Source organism: Uranotaenia lowii, chromosome 1 (assembly GCF_029784155.1).
Source record: "Uranotaenia lowii strain MFRU-FL chromosome 1, ASM2978415v1, whole genome shotgun sequence".
Taxonomy (NCBI): domain Eukaryota; kingdom Metazoa; phylum Arthropoda; class Insecta; order Diptera; family Culicidae; genus Uranotaenia; species Uranotaenia lowii.
In genome coordinates this window covers 107,702,375-107,724,056 of record NC_073691.1, presented here as the reverse complement: position 1 = coordinate 107,724,056, position 21,682 = coordinate 107,702,375, and the positions used below count along the sequence as shown (strand labels likewise).

The 21,682-nt window shown below is 44.5% G+C and overlaps 2 long non-coding RNA genes across 2 annotated transcripts; one reads left to right on the top strand and one right to left on the bottom strand.

Annotated features, from left to right (window-relative positions):
* Nucleotides 1-718: 718 nt before the first annotated feature.
* LOC129757012 (uncharacterized) lies at nucleotides 719-1,281 on the bottom strand. The gene is made up of 3 exons (XR_008739587.1): nucleotides 1,195-1,281; nucleotides 1,036-1,095; nucleotides 719-941 (listed from the first exon to the last, which is right to left on the bottom strand). It is a non-coding gene; the product is annotated as an uncharacterized LOC129757012 (long non-coding RNA).
* Nucleotides 1,282-18,896: 17,615 nt separating this feature from the next.
* On the top strand, nucleotides 18,897-20,269 carry LOC129757007 (uncharacterized). The gene is made up of 3 exons (XR_008739585.1): nucleotides 18,897-18,919; nucleotides 18,978-19,070; nucleotides 19,148-20,269. It is a non-coding gene; the product is annotated as an uncharacterized LOC129757007 (long non-coding RNA).
* Nucleotides 20,270-21,682: the final 1,413 nt, after the last annotated feature.

Genomic DNA, 21,682 nt, shown 5'->3' with positions numbered 1-21,682 from the left:
GCGGAATTAAATTGCAACGAGAAAAGCACAATCGAACCAAATTTTCAACCGGACCGCACGACACACGTCGCGAGTTTTTTTTTTAGGTGAGAAACGACGTCCTTCCTTCTTTTGTTCGGCTGCCGGTGTGTCTCCTTTTCGAAGCCAGCCCGCCTTTTTTCTGCCGCGTGGCCTCCTTTCTTTTTTGACGTTTTCCCCTCGGTTGTCATTTATACACGCTCAAACGCATTTCATTATTTTAGGGTGCTTAAGCCATATCATACTCAATTTTGATAAAGACGTTACAAGTTCCTAAATACGTCTGTTCATAGCTTCCAGTTCGATTGGTCCATTTAACGGTACCAAACAGAACACCATTTGGAAAACAATCATTAATTTAATCAATTCGTTTAGATAAAAGCTAAGCTTAAGTTCAAAATTCAACGCGAACTTTTGTAACACAATAGTGGACAATTTTTCCACTGTGTTCGACTAAATATCAAGTGTTGAAATGATTTATTCTAAACTTTTGCTATCGCGATTGAAAGCTGTCACGCCTATAGAAACTTCCTTATTGGAAAACCCAAAACTAGCACTGTTAAAAAACTACCGTAGGGTGTAGTAGGATGTTCGGACTATGTGTTAAAAACAAAATCATATAACATTTTTTTCCGTTTATTAGAAGCATCTAAAAGAATAAAAGAAAACAATTAGGAACGAAAACCATCGATTTGGCAAAAATATTTCTCTCAGGTTTACGAGGGTGAACCAGTCCAACTTCGCTGATGAATATCATCGTGTCCGTTCCGGCGCTGACTCGAAACCTGAAAAGAGAGGAAAAAAAAAACAAACACAAAACCTTGATTAGTATCTGTTCAAAAGATTGGACGATACATAAAACTTACCCTTAATTCACTGTTGATTCCCTTCCATCTCGACCGAGGGTCTATGAGGTGTGAAGACTGGAAAGAAATACAGTCGAGATTACTTTCTTATAATCCTTTAATTATCTTTCGGATGTGTTGTAGCAGTTGCTAGCACAATCATAAAACTTACCTGGTGATTTTCTGGGGAATCGGTTTTAACCTTCCGAATTCTTCCTCACCGCAGTTCTAGCTGAAACAGACAAGAGTTATGAAAACATTAAAGGGCTACTAGAATCTGCAAACTGAGCTCTAGAGGATTTATTTTGTGAGAAATAGGTTGAAAACTTACCCTGAAAATTAACCAAATTGAAGCACCGGTGATTATGAAAAATGAAAAATTTAGAAACATTGGATCCAATTTATCAACAAACTTTGTTTACATTTTGATGTTGTCATCTCAAAGTGAATGACCGTCAACATAAAAGATACTGCAGTGAGTTACACTGAGTGACACGATGCTGTTCCGATCACCAGATGATTGCGAAATAGGCAGTTCGTGTAAATCACACACCCAAAAGTCTAATTTTAATTTTGATAGTTCAAAATAAAAAAATTAATCAAAGAATCGTGTTACATTCATCTCTCTGATTGCAAAATGAGTGAAGTTCATTCATTTTCAGAAGGGACGATGGGGTAATGTAACCGTTCGTTACACCTCAAAAATGTGTCTTCGACACATTAATCAATTTCGACTTCAACCCTGACTAAGAAACGTCAAAGCCATCGACACTCAAGGGCTCTCAGGGATTCCTCCCGTTTTACCGCTTTCCCTACAACAGCACGCAGCCACCTCTCTCACAAGAGAATTTCCATGGGCGGAGGAAACTTTACTGTTTTTTTTTTTTTTTTTTTTTTTTTTTTTTTTTTTTTTTTTTTTTTTTTAATTTTTTTATTGGCTTTACCTCTATAACATAACCGGCCAAGTGTTAATTACTCTTCTACTTACATGTCTATTTTACATTCAATTACAAAATTAGCTATCGTTTTATATAATTCAATGTCTTTCTTTTTTAGTATCAAATGAATATCGGGTGGAATTCCTTTTTTCATTAAAATTCGCCAAATAGGTCTACGAAGATTTTCAAATCTGCTGCATGCGAAGATAATGTGATCAGGATCTGCGATGGATTCGCCACAACTGCACGTCGCGTCCAATAGGATACCATTTCTAGTCAGATGAGCAGGGAGCCGTGAATGATTTGATATTAATTTGGAAAGGATTACAATTTGTCTGCGGTTGAGATCCAAGCTACTAAACCATGGTTGGAGCGAAACGTTAGAGATGATGCTGTGACAGAAACGTCCTTTAGTTCCTGCATTCCACTTTGCTTGCCATTTGTGCACTGTTGTACGCCGAATCGGAAACTGGATGTCGAATGATGTTAAAATATAATCTGCTGTACCACCATTGATGCACGCACTTTTCGCCTCTTGATCTGCCAACTCGTTCATTGGAATACCTCTGTGAGACGGAACCCATATCAGATGGATCTCGTGCCCCATTCTTTGTCCTTCAAGAATGGAAGCTTTTATATCGTACCAAGCAACGGGATATTTTTGATTGATGTTGATTTTTTGAAGGCTCGTGAGACAACTCAAACTATCGGTTAGAATAATATACTGAGCAACAGGAAGGCTTACGATCATTTTCGCAGCATGCCTGATTGCTAGAAGCTCTGCCATATAAACTGATGCTTTACTGTCGAGTTTGATCCCTTCTGCAGGCGCTCCAAAACTATTTACCACAGCATAACCTGTGCCGTGTATATCTTTCGACCCGTCAGTTGCCAAGATTTTCGCGTTGGCATACACTTCCAAGAGATAGTTTGAAACCAAATCAGCTGCCGATGAGTTCTGGTGTTCTGAACATAACCGTTTAACAGTGAGATCAATGGATATTATTGTTCTTACAACTTCACGGTTGACCATGTAGCATGGGAGATTATTTAGAGGCTGTTCAAGTGGAATAAATTCGTTAAGCATTCTTATGGCGCGGTGTATTCCCGTAGCCACTAAGCCACCTTCCAAGATCGGTCTGGAGTATTGACCATGCCAAGAAGAAAGTGACGCTCTTTTATTTACAAAACGCATGACAGCAAGTTCTCTTCTTTGTTGCAGCGGAATAATACCAGCCATCACTTCGAGTGAACCTGTGTGGGTGGTTTTTGTGGAGCCCAAACAGATTCGAATTCCTGCCCATTGTAGTCTATCCAAAACGATGGCTTCTTTTTGTGTTAACTCCGTCATAAATATGGAACCGTATTCCAATATTGATCTCACACATGACTTGAAAATAGCTAACATTGCTGCTGGATGTGCTCCCCATGACTGGCCCGATATGCTTCGTAGAAAGTTAAGATACGGAGGCGTACGTTTTTGTACCTCTCTAATATGACACGACCACGACAGATTTCGTGTGAGGTACATGCCGAGTAACCTCAGGGATCTGACGTATTCCAAAGTGCAACCGCCGATATTTATTTCTGGGGGATTATCGCATTGTTGTGTCGAGATCAGAAGGCACTTACATTTCGTGGGCGAAAGTTCTAACCCAAGGTCGAAAATATTTTCCACAACTATATCCACTGCCCTTTGGAGAGATTCGCAACTATGCTCCAGCGAGGTTCCTCTTACAGCAATTGTTGTGTCATCGGCGTAATTTACGGTTATCACATCAGGAGGGACACTGTTGATCAATCCACTGATCACAACATTAAAGCATAACGGACTTAGTGGAGATCCCTGAGGAAGGCCTTTCCACGTTGTCCTAGATATTGAATCTAATCCATTTGAAATGCACAAATTCCTTTCTTCAAAAAGATGGAAGATACTTCTTACTAGGCATTCAGGGACTGTTAATGAGCGTAATTCGCGGACCAGAACATTAATTTCCACGTTGTCGTAGGCGGCTTTGATATCGAGGCTACATATCACCACATGCTCTCTTCTCTTCAAAGCTAAAGAAGCTTCATTAATCAGGGGAAACAACGCATCCATTGTTCCTCGTCCTTTCCTAAAACCGTTGATAGCTGAAGGGAATAAGTTGTTGTTTTCGATGAAATGTTCTAGTCGATCTTTGATTATGAGTTCATACACTTTGCGAAAACATGAAGCTAACGCGATTGGGCGAACAGCAGAAGGAGAAATCGGATCATGACCACTTTTAGGAATCGGTACAATTTTAAAGGTTTTCCAGCTTTCCGGAATTCTTCCTGAAGCAAAAATTTGGCAATAGATTTTTCGCAACTGACTAAGCGCCGCCCATGGGAGATGATTTATGACGGAATATGGAACACCATCCAAACCAGGAGCCGAATCTTTACCGATTTTTAAAACTGCTTGAATATCCGATACTGAGAATGGTAAACCAGTTTGAGGGCAACACGAACATTGTAGAAAAGCCGGGGGTGGATTTTTGGCAGATGAGGGAGCCAACTTGTCCAAAACATCGTTGGCCAAATTGTCCGAAATTCTAAGGTTTTTTGATGGCTCTCCGCGCCCTTTGAATCTTCTAGCCATCCTCCATAAGGTTGTGAGGGACGTAGAACTATCACAACTATCACAAAAATGTTGCCAACTTTTCCTCTTCTTCTCGCGTACCAAATTTCTGAACCTTCGTTCTGTATTAGCGTACCCTTCGTAAGCTTCGGTTGACAGCTCTCGTTTCCAAGCGCGGAAAGCAACTCTGGTGGCTTTCTTCGCTTCTGTTAGCTCTTCGTCCCAATAGGGTTGCGGTATTCGGCGAGTGTGGTTCGAGTTTACTGATGGACAGGATCTGCGCAGTGCTTGCCAAATCAGCTCAAAGAAGACATCAAAGCTATCCGGTTCTCCATTTTCGACGAATGATTTGTTACATATGATTATTTTGTTGATTATTATTGATACGATAAGAGCACATTCGCAAACAGTTTATTATTAACCCATTCCCCCATAAAAGATTATTAAGCGTGAATAAAAACTGCAAAAGAAAAACAAAACACTGGAGCAAAACACGGTGCAGAAATCCGCAACTGCAGGAAAAATATTCATCCAGGAGTCTGTCAGGCATCGGAGCATTCAGGACTTGACATCGGTCAACATTTGTATTGCCAAGAATTGGCTAAAAAAGAAGCCTCATTCCGTTGTTGGCAACATTGCGCTTCCGGAAGACGGCGCAGAAAAAGTTAAGAAGTGAAAGTGCGCCATTGGTGAGAAACACCGCCCCCCGGAAAAAATCATCTTTTCTCGGCCAGAGCCACAGGTAAGCGGCAATAATCACCTCGGACGCAACCCTTCATTAAAAGGAAGCATTCTTCCAGTGGCATCTCGCCGACAGCCATCCAAGGAACCGGGAAATCCCAGAATCGGGTAGGGCTAAGGACGACCGGGAACGCACAGCGGCTCAAAACGAGGAAAAAGGTAAGAGCAATCAAACGGGCTTCAGCTCTACAAACCCCTCAAGAAAGGCGTTTTTTATTCTAGTCGCCAAGCCACCAATCCAGCGCCACACAATCCGGTCGCTCTCAGCCCGGAAAGCGTACGAAGCGCAAGGAACCGTGCCGGTACATACGGAACAAAGAGCCGACAGGTAAGCCGAGGCAGATGACCACCAACACGACCGATTCTAATTAAGATGTCGTTTCAGTTTCGACCGGCGTGTTTGCCTATCAGCCCCGTCCAAATCCGAGGCCCAGAAACAGGCGAAGGAAGAAGAGCCATTAAAAGGGGTCAGGTGTATACTGTAAGTACTGACAATGCGCATTGAAAAGAGCTCATGCCTGACTAGATTTTGTGACCCCACAGGACCCCTTTTTTGTAACAGGGCAGAAGGTCCTTGCTGCGATCCATCCCGTGAAGAAACTTTATTCCGGTGGCAACGAGAAAATCGAACTAGAAAGCAGCGAAACTCTACGTTTACGTTTGCTGGGGTTTTTTCTTTTTGTTCGCCATTTCCATAGCTCAGCAATTGGCGAGCGCATCCGAACATTAAGCCGGGTACCACTTCCGGGTCAGCAGGCACGTGGTTTGAGTGGACCTTGGCAGAAGGTCCTTGTAGACATCCATCCGAGTGTGTCCGAACGTTAGGCCGGGTACCATTTCCGGGTCAGCAGGCACGTGGTTTGAGTGGACCTTGGCAGAAGGTCCTTGTAGTCATCCATTCGAGTGAGGCCGAACATACAAGCGCAATTTATTCCGGAAGCATCCAGAGCCGTCGATCAGGATTGCGTATTACATTTTCCGTTTACGAGGCTCAGCAGTGGGCGAGCGGTTCCGAAATTCATCCCGGACATCACTTCCGGTTCTGGCCGCTCAAGCTGGAGCAGTTGTTCCGGGAACGTCCGGAAAATCCAGCCAGCGAGGAGCGAATCACTACATTCAGGCGGTCTGCGTCTACGTGCCGTCGAGTGGCATTGCACTTTTATTTATCGCCCGGAGCAGAAGCGTTTCTTGGCGGGCATTTCATCTTCGCCGAATCGTCGCTGCTTTATTGCTGGAGTTGCGATCAATTCTGCATGCAATTCGCATTCAGGAACCATCTTCGCTTGGAGAACCGGATAGGCACGACACTACCGTCTGTGAGTCTTTTCGGTAGTCGAACCGAAAATCCAATCATCAGAAGCAGGATTTTGAATCCACCCGTGGATTTGTCCGAGCAGTGGGAGGTGAGCTTCTGTTTTCCACCGCCGTTCGAAGATTGGTCAGCAGATGACAAGCGTGAGGAGGTGTTTCCGGAAATTCTGTGGCGCGAGTCAAGCGTCAGCCGGAAGATACCGCGATCCGCGGTGTGAGTGCAGCGTGTGGAAGAAAAGTGTACTGGTTTGCCTCGACGGACGGTCGAATAGCAAATCGCAGCGCCAGCGTGGTGCTGATCAGCGGAATATCCGGTCCGCGCCCCTAAGGTTTGACATTGGGTCGGACAAGGAAGGACAGGGATCCCCTGGGTCCGCAGGAATCAATTTCGTCGTCGTCGAGCGCCACAGCCAAAGCAATCTGAGCATGCATCGGGTCGGAAGCGAACGTCGCTCGAGGAATTCCGAACATGGGCACAACAGCATGCAGCAATAACTGATGTAAGTCGCTTTTATCATTATCTTTATGGGAAGGGAGAAAATGGGTGACTTTGAAAGTTCGCAACCCTGAATAAAGTTGCACAATATAATGTCTGTTTGCCAAATTTAGTATTTCATTTATTTGTGGCACCGACCACGGAAAGCCTCCATAATAAATGGCGCCCAACTAAAACGAACCTTATTATTTTGTTCGTTTAACTTAATAAATATCATTAAAGGTTATGATGATATTGTGATGATTATTAAAACAGTTGATTTGTAAAAGCAACTGTTAGGTTTATTTTGATTTTTGCTCAAGTTTTTGTATCGTATCAAGTTTTTTTTAAATCTATAAGTCCACTGAAAATATCTGGTTTTATGATCCAAATAAAAAGATGATGAATAAACAAATTGAATTGTATCATCTTAATGATGAGGAGATGGAATATGAATTGGCCTTGCGCCATGTTACGAATCTAGCCCCATGCTCTAGAAGAGCTAGGGTGGTCAAGTTAAAAGCCCTTGTCCAAGAGGATACCCTTAGAGACACTGTTTACGTAAATTCAGAACATGTAATGTCACCGGAGTTGAACATCGAGGTTTGCCAGAGGGCAATTGTAGAATTGAGGAATCATGTCGATTTAGCCACGCAGAACAGAAATGCCGATCAAATGGCTTGCGCGAAATCGAGATTGCTTCATTACCGGCAACGATTATCACTGATTCCAGTGGTCGCGAATTTAGAGGAAACGCGTAGGGTCATGTGTGAGCTTGTAGATACGTTGCTAGCTCAGATAGAGTGTGTGAACAGTGCAGTCAATATGGTGCAAAGTGAAACAGAAAACACTAGCCTTTCAACTAGTGTCCCAACCATCCAGGCAGAGAACAGTAGCAGTAGGGATGCCTGCGATGCGTTGACGATTCCACTGAGGCCACAAGCAGCTGAAAACAATGAAGGAGCACGAGCACGGATGCAAGAAGCGGATGTTGAGCCGTCTTCTCTTCCGTTCCAAGGAGGCAGACAAGGACAGAGGGACTTCGAGGAAGGAGTCATCCGGAGGTCGGGTAGTTCGGCTGGTCTGGCTGCTGTGAACGTTTTGGATGAGCTGCGGCTCGACATTCAACAACGACAAAGAAGGCAGCAGCAGTTGAATGACAGCTTCACAAACCGAAGTTGCAGTAACTACGACAGGCGGATGCAGAAGGCGATTCACAATTGGCCTTTCAAGTTCCGAGGTGAAAAGGACACCACGTCCCTCAACATTTTCCTGGACCGGGTGGAGACGTTTGCTAGATCAGAGGGAATCGACGATCAGACACTTCTAGCTTCCATAAAGCACCTGTTGCTTGAAGACGCTCTCGACTGGTACTCAAGAGCACTCGCCCAACGTCGCCTGTATTCCTGGCAAGCATTCAAGCAAGAAATTCGACGGGAATTCCTGCCTAGCGGGTATGCTCAGATCCTGAGGCTGGAAGCCAGCTTCCGTTTTCAAGGTGCCAACGAAACGTTCGATAAGTTCTTCCGTGACATCTCCACACTATTCCGCTTCATCGATCCACCACTTACGGAAGAGGAGAAGTTGTTCATAGTCAAGAAAAATATGAACATGGACTATGCAACAATAGAAACAGCCGCTCAGCCAAAGACACTGATGGACCTGGTCAACGTCTGCAGCAACTTCGACGAAACAAGGCTATTGCTGAACCAGCAGCGCAGAATTCCAATTCCGCACAACCACTTACTACAAGCAGTGGAGGCGGACGAGCAGTTGTACGGAGCCACATCATACTCAGCACCATCGCATCGGCTTCCAATACAACAGCCACGCTTCAACAGAGTACATGCGGTGGAGAACGAGGCCCAGCAAGGTGCGGCTTCAACGTCAGCTATCCAAACTGAAGCAGATCTAGTGGATCCAGAAGAAGCAAACGGTTTGCAAGGGGACTTCAACCAGCTGTACGAGCAAGTTTGTGCCATGAAGCTTCAACTGGAGCGCAGATCGAATCGTTTCAATACAGGACTACAGCAGCAACACTCTCTACAACGACCGGAACAGCGTCAACAATCGCCCACAACTTCGGCAGGTCAGAACAATTTGGTGAATCGGCAAGGCAGTCAAGCGGAAAACTATCGAATACAACATCCGTTGCAACAGCAAGCTAAATGGGCGCCGCGGCAGCAGCTTCAACAGCAGCAGCAGCCTCAACAGCAGCAGCTTCAACAACAGCAGCCTCAACGGCAATTCCAACAGCACTATCAACCACAGCTCCAGAATCAGCAGCTTCAGCAAGCAGGCAGCAACATGTACGATCTAGATCCTGTTCAGCATACAGCGTACCGCCCAGCGCTTTGCTGGAACTGCGATGAGGAGGGGCATAGGTTTCCGGATTGCACGAAGGCACAGGCAATTCTCTTTTGCTACAGATGCGGTCGAAAAGGTTACACGTTACGCAGCTGTCTTGTTTGTAACAGCGAAGCGGAAAACGCCGCAGCGAGGAGGTGGTAGATGGAGGGCCAGATTCTTCGCAACACAGCTATCAACCTTCAATACCTCCCGATTTACAAGACATCAACTCTATCATTATCAATCCCGGACATGACAATCGTCCACACGCCGTTTTGGACGTTCTTGGAAAGAAAGTCACAGCTTTGTTGGACAGTGGTGCAAACTGTTCTTTGTTAGGTGGCAGTAAAGCACAGATCGTAGAAGAGCTTGGACTGCGAAAAGAAGCACTGAACGGTGGGATCAAGACAGCGGATGGAACGCCACACCAGATCAATCACTTCACACGTCTGCCAATATCGTACAACAATCGAAGCGAAATTTTGCCGGTTCTACTCGTGCCTAGCTTGCCAGATTGCGCTATCATGGGCATGAACTTCTGGCAAACGTTTGGCGTCAAGGCAGTGTGCTTCTCGATAATGAACAATGAAATTGAACAAGATGCAGAACCGATGAAGGCGCTTTCACCAGAACAGCAAAAGCGACTAGACCAAGTGGTACACATATTTCCGAAGGCAGAAGATGGTAAACTAGGTAGGACGCAGATCTACGAACATCAAATCGACGTCGGAAATGCGCCACCAAGGAAACAACGGTACTACCCAATGTCGCAGTACGTCCTAGCGGAAGTTAACAAAGAAGTCGACCGAATGCTATCCCTAGACGTGATCGAAGAAGCAGTGTTCTCACCGTGGAACAATCCACTGGTAGCGGTGAAGAAGAAAGATGGCAGATACCGGGTATGTTTAGACGCAAGACACCTGAACTCGATCATGGTGAACGAAGGTTATCCGATACCGCAGATCTCCGCAATCATCAATAACCTCGGAGGATGCTCGTACATATCTTCAATTGACTTGAAGGATGCCTTCTGGCAAATGCCGCTCCAACAAAAGTCACGACCCTTAACAGCATTCACTGTACCATCCCGTGGTCACTACCAATTTAAGGTTGTTCCTTTTGGCATTTGTACGGCAAGTCAAGGACTCGCAAGACTAATGACACATCTTTTCGCGGACATGGAGCCATTCGTCTTTCATTATTTGGACGACATCATTATCTGCTCCAAAACGTTTGACGAGCACGTAGCAGTTCTTCAAGAAGTGGCAACCAGACTACGTCAGGCGAATCTCACCATTTCTCCGGAAAAATCCAAGTTCTGTCGCCAACGCATAAAATATTTGGGCTACGTTCTCAGTGAAGGAGGATGGAGGGTCGACGAGGAAAAGGTGGAGAGCATCGTCAAATTTCCAGTTCCAAGTACACGAAAGGAAGTTCAAAGATTCCTAGGCTTATGCGGATGGTATCGACGCTTCATTCCAGAGTTCTCACGAATCGCTGCACCAATCACGGAGCTCACGAAAGCCAAGATCAAATTTCGATGGACTACAGCAGCAGAAGAAGCTTTTCTCAAACTCAAGTCAGCTCTAGTCACCGCTCCAGTACTTGCGATGCCGGACTATACAAAACCGTTCTCAATAGCATGCGACGCTAGCGATGTCGCGATTGGTGCTGTATTGACACAGGACATCGAGGGAGAAGAACACCCGATCAGTTATTTTTCCCAGAAGCTATCTTCGTCGGAGCGAAAATACACAGTCACAGAAAAAGAGTGCTTAGCAGTTATTCGTGCGATAGAAAAGTTTCGTGGGTATGTAGAAGGGGTACGCTTCGTCGTCTACTGTGACCATTCCGCCCTCAGCTACCTGAAAACTTTAAAGAACCCCACAGCTTTGATGAGCAGATGGCTTTTGAGACTCAACGCGTTCGACTTCGAAATCAGGTACCGGAAGGGCAGCTGCAACACCGTACCAGATGCGCTATCCAGAGTAGTCTGTTCGCTAGTGTTTTCGATTTCCGAGGAGAATGATCCATGGTACAAGAACATCGTCAAGCAGGTGGAACGGAAAGGCGATAAATATCCCGACTTTCGTATCGCAAACAACGAGCTCTACAAAAATTGTCATTGCAAGGACGAGGCTGGTTTAATCACGCATCGATGGAAGAAAGTAGTTCCGGAAAACCACCGAGCAGAACTCATTCGTCGATACCACGACGCACCATCAGCAGCGCATCTAGGCTTCCAGAAGACGTGGCACAAACTACAGCAGCACTATTACTGGCCGAAGATGCAGGACAACGTCGCCCGTTACGTCAAAGCATGCACTACGTGCAAGGCTAGTAAAGCGCCCAATATAAGAATGATGCCGCAGATGGGGAAGCTCAAGCCAGCGAAGGTCCCGTGGGAGCTAATTTCTATCGATTTCGTCGGACCCTTAACCAGATCCAAGAAAGGCAACACTGTGCTGCTAGTAATTGTCGACTGGATCACGAAATACGTCATCGCTCACCCGATGCGAGCCGCTGATTCGAGCAAGATGGTCGAGTTTTTGGAAGAAAAGGTATTCCTCAAGTTCTCCAGACCAAGGATTATTTTATCAGATAACGGCAAGCAGTTTGAGTCGCAGGTGTTTCGGGCGCTGCTAAGCCGTCACAACATTATCCACATGAAGACTGCTTTTTACGCACCGCAGGTCTACAACGCCGAGCGAGTGAACAGAGTTCTTATCACTTGTGTTCGATCATTGTTGGAGGAAGATCATCGAGAGTGGGACAAGAACCTGGCCGCCATCACCGCAGCCATCAACAGTGCGAAGCACGAATCAACCGGAGTCAGCCCGCACTTCGCTAACTTTGGAAGGGAACTTCTGCTGCACACGGACCTCTACACTCTGCAGGACTTAAACGTGTCAGACGATCCAAAGGTCGCGCAGGAGATGCGGTTGTCCACGATCAACAGGATTCACAAATTCATCCAACAGCGGATCAAGAAGACTCACGAGAAGACAAAGCAGCGCTACGATCTACAGAAGCGGACTGTGTCCTTTCAACCGGGCGAGCTAGTATGGCGCCGCTCGTTTGTTCTTTCTTCGAAGGCGGACCATATCAACAAGAAACTGGACCCCAAATTTATTCCGGCTATCGTTAAAGAAAAGCTGGGAGCCAATCTCTACACTCTGGAGGATGTCGTCACCGGAAAGCGAGGTCGCTACCACGTGAAGGACATCAAACCAGACTAAGACAATCCAGCTATGACCGCTACCCAAGGTAGTCAACAAGAGCCTAACGAGGTCAAAACACGCCAGTCGTTACTACCACAAACAGGAGATCATCCACCAACCCCAAAAATCTCCGAATCAATACAAAAACCCTTCAGCTATGACCACAGCCAAAGCCTGTCAACCAAGCGCAACAGCGCAGGAAATACCGTTAGGCCGATCGGGAAAAATCGTGCATCTGGAAAACGCAGTGAGCAATATCTCTTATCTACCTCCTCGTGAGTACAGTAACAAGTTTAGCTATGTCCGCTACCCAAGGTTGCCAACAAAAGCATCACCGATGCAAAAAACACGTTCATCGTCAGCACCACAACCATCTGCTTTGCGCGACGACTCCGGAAGAAGGGCCCGTCTGAGGGAGCTCATTCGCAGCAGCAGCAACATCCGATTTTGTCCCGCAAGCACGAACTCCGCTTATTCAGCACAGCATCAACAAGACGAATCAGGACAACGCCCACGGTAGCTTGAAAGAGGTTGCAAGATTCCTGCTGACTTTCTCCTAGTCCGGAGGACCATAGCTGACCAGGCTTCCCAGAAATAAGAAAACCGAACAAGTACATCCACAAGGACCTCCCGATTAAGACTACCCGATCAAGACTACCCGATCAAGACTACCAGATCAAGACCATCTTCAATCAACTATGACAACTCCCGATTAAGACTTCCCGATCAAGACTATCTTCAACCAACATGTCAACTCCCGATTAAGACTTCCCGATCAAGAACATTTCAACCAACCATGTCAACTTCCGATTACGACTTCCCGATCTAGACGAAATTCGCAAAAGCTATCTACCAACTTTGTCAAAACCACAAGCTATGAGAACACCATCTACCACGGTCCACACCCCAAAATACGCGCAGCGGAACCACAAATTACCCTCGCCTGAAATGGTGTCGACAGTTCAACTGTCCGATTCAGACTTGACCACAAATCACCAACCTCACATAATGATACATAATGGATCATGCACAGTTGTCAAGGGGGTTGCCAAGGAAACATCAAAAGGAACGCGATCTGGAGGCGCGGTATAACTCCATTCTGGGCCCTTGGTAATTAAGAGGATTAAATCCCTCTTTTCCTTAGACTTCTGTTGCTCTTAGTATAAACCAGTTAAGTTCCCACCTAAATTTCGTTTGTTAAGTTCTATTTGAAAGATCTAGGTTATTATCTCTATCAATAACCATTTGATTTTGGATTTTCGTATGCTGCTGAGGTGGATGTTATTAAGTGGATTGTTTAAGGATTCGAAGGAGTTTCTTTCTGCCAGATATACTGGTAAATATCGACAACATTTGCCATGATTGTTGGCTTAGATTTTTATTGGATTTTGCCAAGACTCGTTGGCGTAGAGATCTAGTTTATTGTTTCTGCTTTGAAGATACTCACCACTGCAGGGTGACATCAGTACGAGGTTTTCTCGGAATAGCGTCGATTTTATTATCTTCTTCGAACTCCTAGTGGCGTGATTATGAATTTTTCATGGATCCTTGTCATGATCCATGAAAAATTCTACCAAAGTAGCAATGTTGTGTTACATATGATTATTTTGTTGATTATTATTGATACGATAAGAGCACATTCGCAAACAGTTTATTATTAACCCATTCCCCCATAAAAGATTATTAAGCGTGAATAAAAACTGCAAAAGAAAAACAAAACACTGGAGCAAAACACGGTGCAGAAATCCGCAACTGCAGGAAAAATATTCATCCAGGAGTCTGTCAGGCATCGGAGCATTCAGGACTTGACATCGGTCAACATTTGTATTGCCAAGAATTGGCTAAAAAAGAAGCCTCATTCCGTTGTTGGCAACATTGCGCTTCCGGAAGACGGCGCAGAAAAAGTTAAGAAGTGAAAGTGCGCCATTGGTGAGAAACACCGCCCCCCGGAAAAAATCATCTTTTCTCGGCCAGAGCCACAGGTAAGCGGCAATAATCACCTCGGACGCAACCCTTCATTAAAAGGAAGCATTCTTCCAGTGGCATCTCGCCGACAGCCATCCAAGGAACCGGGAAATCCCAGAATCGGGTACACAGTAAATGAAAATTACCGAGTTCGGTAATTTTTTTACCGAAATCCTAACATGTGTAAATCGTTAAACTGTTCGGTAATTTTTTCGGTAAAAAATAAACGAACATCGGTAAATCGACTCTTCATTTACCGATGTTCGTTTATTTTTTACCGAAAAAATTACCGAACAGTTTAACGATTTACACATGTTAGGATTTCGGTAAAAAAATTACCGAACTCGGTAATTTTCATTTACTGTGTAGGGCTAAGGACGACCGGGAACGCACAGCGGCTCAAAACGAGGAAAAAGGTAAGAGCAATCAAACGGGCTTCAGCTCTACAAACCCCTCAAGAAAGGCGTTTTTTATTCTAGTCGCCAAGCCACCAATCCAGCGCCACACAATCCGGTCGCTCTCAGCCCGGAAAGCGTACGAAGCGCAAGGAACCGTGCCGGTACATACGGAACAAAGAGCCGACAGGTAAGCCGAGGCAGATGACCACCAACACGACCGATTCTAATTAAGATGTCGTTTCAGTTTCGACCGGCGTGTTTGCCTATCAGCCCCGTCCAAATCCGAGGCCCAGAAACAGGCGAAGGAAGAAGAGCCATTAAAAGGGGTCAGGTGTATACTGTAAGTACTGACAATGCGCATTGAAAAGAGCTCATGCCTGACTAGATTTTGTGACCCCACAGGACCCCTTTTTTGTAACAGGGCAGAAGGTCCTTGCTGCGATCCATCCCGTGAAGAAACTTTATTCCGGTGGCAACGAGAAAATCGAACTAGAAAGCAGCGAAACTCTACGTTTACGTTTGCTGGGGTTTTTTCTTTTTGTTCGCCATTTCCATAGCTCAGCAATTGGCGAGCGCATCCGAACATTAAGCCGGGTACCACTTCCGGGTCAGCAGGCACGTGGTTTGAGTGGACCTTGGCAGAAGGTCCTTGTAGACATCCATCCGAGTGTGTCCGAACGTTAGGCCGGGTACCATTTCCGGGTCAGCAGGCACGTGGTTTGAGTGGACCTTGGCAGAAGGTCCTTGTAGTCATCCATTCGAGTGAGGCCGAACATACAAGCGCAATTTATTCCGGAAGCATCCAGAGCCGTCGATCAGGATTGCGTATTACATTTTCCGTTTACGAGGCTCAGCAGTGGGCGAGCGGTTCCGAAATTCATCCCGGACATCACTTCCGGTTCTGGCCGCTCAAGCTGGAGCAGTTGTTCCGGGAACGTCCGGAAAATCCAGCCAGCGAGGAGCGAATCACTACATTCAGGCGGTCTGCGTCTACGTGCCGTCGAGTGGCATTGCACTTTTATTTATCGCCCGGAGCAGAAGCGTTTCTTGGCGGGCATTTCATCTTCGCCGAATCGTCGCTGCTTTATTGCTGGAGTTGCGATCAATTCTGCATGCAATTCGCATTCAGGAACCATCTTCGCTTGGAGAACCGGATAGGCACGACACTACCGTCTGTGAGTCTTTTCGGTAGTCGAACCGAAAATCCAATCATCAGAAGCAGGATTTTGAATCCACCCGTGGATTTGTCCGAGCAGTGGGAGGTGAGCTTCTGTTTTCCACCGCCGTTCGAAGATTGGTCAGCAGATGACAAGCGTGAGGAGGTGTTTCCGGAAATTCTGTGGCGCGAGTCAAGCGTCAGCCGGAAGATACCGCGATCCGCGGTGTGAGTGCAGCGTGTGGAAGAAAAGTGTACTGGTTTGCCTCGACGGACGGTCGAATAGCAAATCGCAGCGCCAGCGTGGTGCTAATCAGCGGAATATCCGGTCCGCGCCCCTAAGGTTTGACATTGGGTCGGACAAGGAAGGACAGGGATCCCCTGGGTCCGCAGGAATCAATTTCGTCGTCGTCGAGCGCCACAGCCAAAGCAATCTGAGCATGCATCGGGTCGGAAGCGAACGTCGCTCGAGGAATTCCGAACATGGGCACAACAGCATGCAGCAATAACTGATGTAAGTCGCTTTTATCATTATCTTTATGGGAAGGGAGAAAATGGGTGACTTTGAAAGTTCGCAACCCTGAATAAAGTTGCACAATATAATGTCTGTTTGCCAAATTTAGTATTTCATTTATTTGTGGCACCGACCACGGAAAGCCTCCATAATAGATTCCTCGAGGCTTCCGGTAAAACGTTCCCAGTCGATTTTCCGAACATTGATTCCAGAGTAGAATTTCATCGCGCATGTAGTACTCGAATGAAAAACTATCGGAAAATGATCGCTTCCATTTGGTGAATCCAAAACCTCCCAGTCGAAGCACAAACTAAGGCTCGAAGAAACCAGCGTGATATCAATTGCGCCCCACGACCGGTTTACATCAAACCTAGTTGGCTGACCATTGTTGAGAATGACGAGATGAGATGTTTCGATGGCTTGATGAAGACGGTCTCCACGTGTGTTTCCATGATCGCTTCCCCATAGGTGATGTTTTGCGTTAAAGTCTCCTCCAATGATGCACGGTTTCGGAACGGTTGATAAAAAATTATCAAACTGAGTCTGCGATATGTTGGCTTGCGGGTGTATGTACACAGATACAATAGTGATCAACCCGGAGATGTATTTGATCTGGCAGGCAACGGCTTGAATATCCGCTGACAGTGCAATAGGAAATGCTACGGGATTCAGTTCTGAACGAATCGCGATGGCTACGCCCATCGAGTTTCGTCTGTGATCTTTACGAAAAATGGTGTGCTGCGGTAGACTAAAGTTTGTGTGATTGTTGAGATGTGTTTCACTCAAAAGCGAAATATTGATATTGTGTGTATTTATGAGCTGGATTAAAGATGAGCGTTTACTATTTATCCCTCTACAATTCCATTGTAGACACTGCAGAGGAACGGTGGCTGTTAAAGTGCTCGGTGTGGTGTTTTTCATAATCTGAGATTAGCAAAATATCCTTTCATTTTATCACTTACAACATCCGAAATTCTCTCCAAAACCATTTGTTGAATTTTTTGTCGAGTTTCAACATCTTCCTCAGGAACTTCCAGAGCCTCTGCAACGATATCGATGACCTCAGTAGATTCAATCGTCGATCGGATCGAATCGCAAACCCCGTCAGAAATGTTAACTTCAAGTTGGGGAAGCTCATCGTCCGAATCGACATTATGACGACGTTTGCTGGAAGGATTAGACCCATTCTTGTCAACATTACTTGTTTGGCAAGCAACTGCCACGGTGGATTTTGTTGTTGGTTGGGAGATGATAGTTAGTGAGTTTGATGATTCATTTGAAGTTGTTCCACAAAACCAATCGACACGTCCTTGTGAAAAAGTGTCGCGCCGCTCTTTATCGGTTTTCTTTTTTTGAATTATTTTCGGACAAAGCTTGTGATCATTGGCCCGATGGGAGCCCAAACAGTTAACGCACTGGGGCTCACTATTTTCACATGCATGATCTTCGCCGCCCACTTGCTCCAAGCATTGGTTACAGCGTTTAGCACTCTTGCATCCTTTTTTATCATGTCCCAAGCGCCAGCAGTTACCACACTGGCGGACAGGATAAATGTACTGCTTAACAGAATAAAGCACTCTATTCAACTCGATGTGAGTAGGTAAACTCTGCCCAGCGAAAGTAAAAATCACCGTAAACAGGGCTTCCTCTTTATCATCAGCTAATTTTCTAAGCACACGACGAGCATGAACTATCTCCGGGTTATCAACTTGATTCGACTTGCGTTTATCGTACGCATTAGCAAACTTCAATTCTTCATCACAAATATCCGGCTCAATATAGGCTACCCCAAGGCACTCCACCAGCCGTTGGGGGATAAAAAAACGCACTTCATTTGAGGTACCGATGCCTGCTATTTCATTAGCAGCATCCCTCGATCGCATCAAAATTTTCATTTTGGTTTTAGAAACCGGCATAGCACGTATAAAATCGTCACCAAATTTCTTCACCAGACTTTTAGCAATCTTCGCAGCAGATATATTTCCGACATTTGTTTCAGCCATAACGAGATATGGCCCAGCATAATTTTCGTGATATTTCCGCACTCGAACTTCATTTTTCGATGACCTTGGTGTATCGTTGTGGGTCATTGCACCGCTCGACAATAGCGTGTGGAAGGAGAGAAGAAAAATAAATTAGATTTCGATTCAGCTCACACACACGATGTGCAACGTACCGTAGTTCAAACGAGACTGAAACTTTACTGTTAACACGGGGAAGTGCTATCACCCAAACAACGACACACGTATCTGAGCTTACTATGTAGTTGTAAATTTTTGTGTGTCGGTCGGATTTTCATAGCTTGCGCAATATCGACCAACGAAATGCAAGGTCTTTCTGTCCTCGAGCTCCTCAGAGTAAAGTTGTGCGCGCCGTGTTAAACGAAGTAGAAGTTATTTATGTAATAGGTGTAAAAATTTCTAAAGTTCTTAACTAAATTACAGGCTAATTAAAAACGGGCAAATATATTAAAACATAAAAAACGATCACAAGCTAAAAGTCGTTAGTACGTGTGATAGTTACTAAGAAAAAGTACGGTTAGTTTACAAGCTAAACACAACATGCGGTCAGTTAAAAACAAAGTTAAAATACGTTCTATTTTTATATTAAACAGCTACAAATTCGACTCGAAGATTACAATCACAAAACGAGAAACAAATTAAAACCGAATATACAGAAAAAGGTAACATTTGTGTAATGTACAAAACCAAGTGTTAGTTCGATGACACGAGGTGTCAAAAGGTATTAAAAAATTGTTTCCATGCTAAACAGATTAAAAATACGTTCAATAGTACAACGAGGAAAAACAAACAAGTTAAAATTATATCCTGAAGAAAAAGGTAAAAATATGTAAAAATGTATTATCATTATATTATTGTGAAACATTATAAAAACCATGCGGTGAAAGATGTGACGTAACAAGTGACGTAACTAATGTATCTGGTCAGGTCCAGAGGACCTTTTTCTTTTCGTTTATAACCTCAATCTCAGGAGCTTCCTCGACGGGTCACGGTTCAAGACGAAACCGAATCCGCTTTCCGAGGACAGAAAACTGAATGCCGCTGGTGGACATAACCCCTAAAAGGTCCGCCATCTCACATCATCACCATCGAGTTGATTCTAGCACCATTCGGGACGCCGAATTGGGTGTGAATCTTCTGGTGTAGCTGCCAGTCGGAGGATCCAGTTTCCCGAACCAGAATGTTTACAACTCAAACCTAACCATAAAACCGCAAGTATGGACCGAATTGTGACGTCAAGTTTAGGCTCTGTGCAGCCAATAAATGTACCACTAAAAGTTTGTAAAACCAAGCCCCCCTGTATGAGTTTTTTACCACGAATGATTTACACCCATATTCAGATCTTTCTACAGTATTCCATCGTTCTCTAAAAACAACCCTCTGAAGAGTTCTCGCATTTTGGTCTTCAATTAGATTAGATTCCACATACATCTGACAACGGTTGGTAGCATGCGAGGTACCACCCGTGATTTAACATTTAGCTCGATTCCCCCATTTGGACATCACTGTTTGAGTTCGACTCAAGAGGGAATAGCCCGTGTTGAAAAATCCTATAACGACCCTGAGTTCTATCCACCCCACCCACTAATCCAGAATAAAAACATACCACCCACCCGCTGAGCAACCGCGAGTTACACTCGCCCCCGCAGATCATCGCATCAGGTTGGCGAAAAGCGTCCTGTGAGGTTCGTGGACTTCATCGCAGCCAGCCAGCAGAACCGGAAAATGATTTCTGTTGCGACACTTTGTGTGGTGATGACACTGCGGGCGAACAGGATCATCGACGGAGAGAGTTCCAGCGAAGCAGTTCATGTGTTGAGTGAGTAGCCAAATATTCTGCCCTATTCTAAAGTTTGAGGTTGCAATATGCAAGAAAATCTTCATAAATAATTACAAAAATGATTTGACAATAAAAGTTAAAGATATAGACATGTAAAAATTTGAAATTGTCTTCATTCGAAGCAAATGTGAACTTTATTTGGTTGGACATCTGAGCTAGCCTGGCAAGGAAGAAGAAAACTTCAATCTTCTTTTCCTTTAAGCAAAATTTACTTCTTACAAGTTCTTCCATACAAGTGGTTTAACAGTTCTAAACAGTAACATAACTTAACGCCATATTCAACAGACCGTCGTTTTGGATTTCACAAATAGTGGAATGTTTTTTACGATGTCAGATACCGTTTTCTAAAAGTTTTTTTACGCTGTTTCAAATAGTTTTATAACTATTATAGTAAATGTTTGGTAACAGTATTTTTGTATTCGGGGCACCATTAAGATACTTGAAGGTGTTTTAAAGAACCTATATGGGAATTCTAAGCGACATGTCAAAAATGTCTGTCAATTTCTTGTCATGGTATTTGTGTTGTTTATATCTGTACTGATATTTACAAATGGAATTCAAGATTTTTTCGATTTTTTCTTATAAATGTTAAGATATTCGAATAAATTTCTGATGATGCGAATTTTTGTTATGATTCATATTGTGTGCTGAAAGTCCTTTGAACGAAATAAGGTACCTTCTATTGACCAACCCACTCAATCATCTCAAATGACATTAAGTTTCAATACTAATCATTACAGTGGCAATTAACTATTGCTGGATTGGTCGAGAGGCTGGTGAGTTTCATTCCCGCATACTAAAAAACTATAGCTCAAACAGTCTATACGATACATCTACAGCTCCAAAAATTGTGATTGTCTCTGTAAAAGTAACTGTTTTATTAAACTTTACTTCGACAACGTTAAAAACGAAACATGAACGTTTAAGAGGCTAATAGTTATCCGGGGATAAGTAATCCTGCAAGTGTACTAAAAATATTTAGTACAGCCAGTGCCATCCTGCATTCAGAACGCGGCCAATTTAGTACACGTCAATCTAATGTTTTGATTGCGTTTTCTTTTGTCGTCTAAATCGTAACAATGGAAATTTGGGGGATCCAGAAAATCCGTCGTTTGCATACAAATGGCCTTGCGGTGAGGGTCAGTTAATAACGGTTTTACAACGTTTTCATCGCAAAACGTCCAGCCGTGCAGCATTTGGTAAAAAAGCTACCTCATATTATCACGGTTTGCGCTAGCGGATGAAAGTGTCTTTCCCAGTGAATAAATGAAGTGTAAATTTTGTGAAT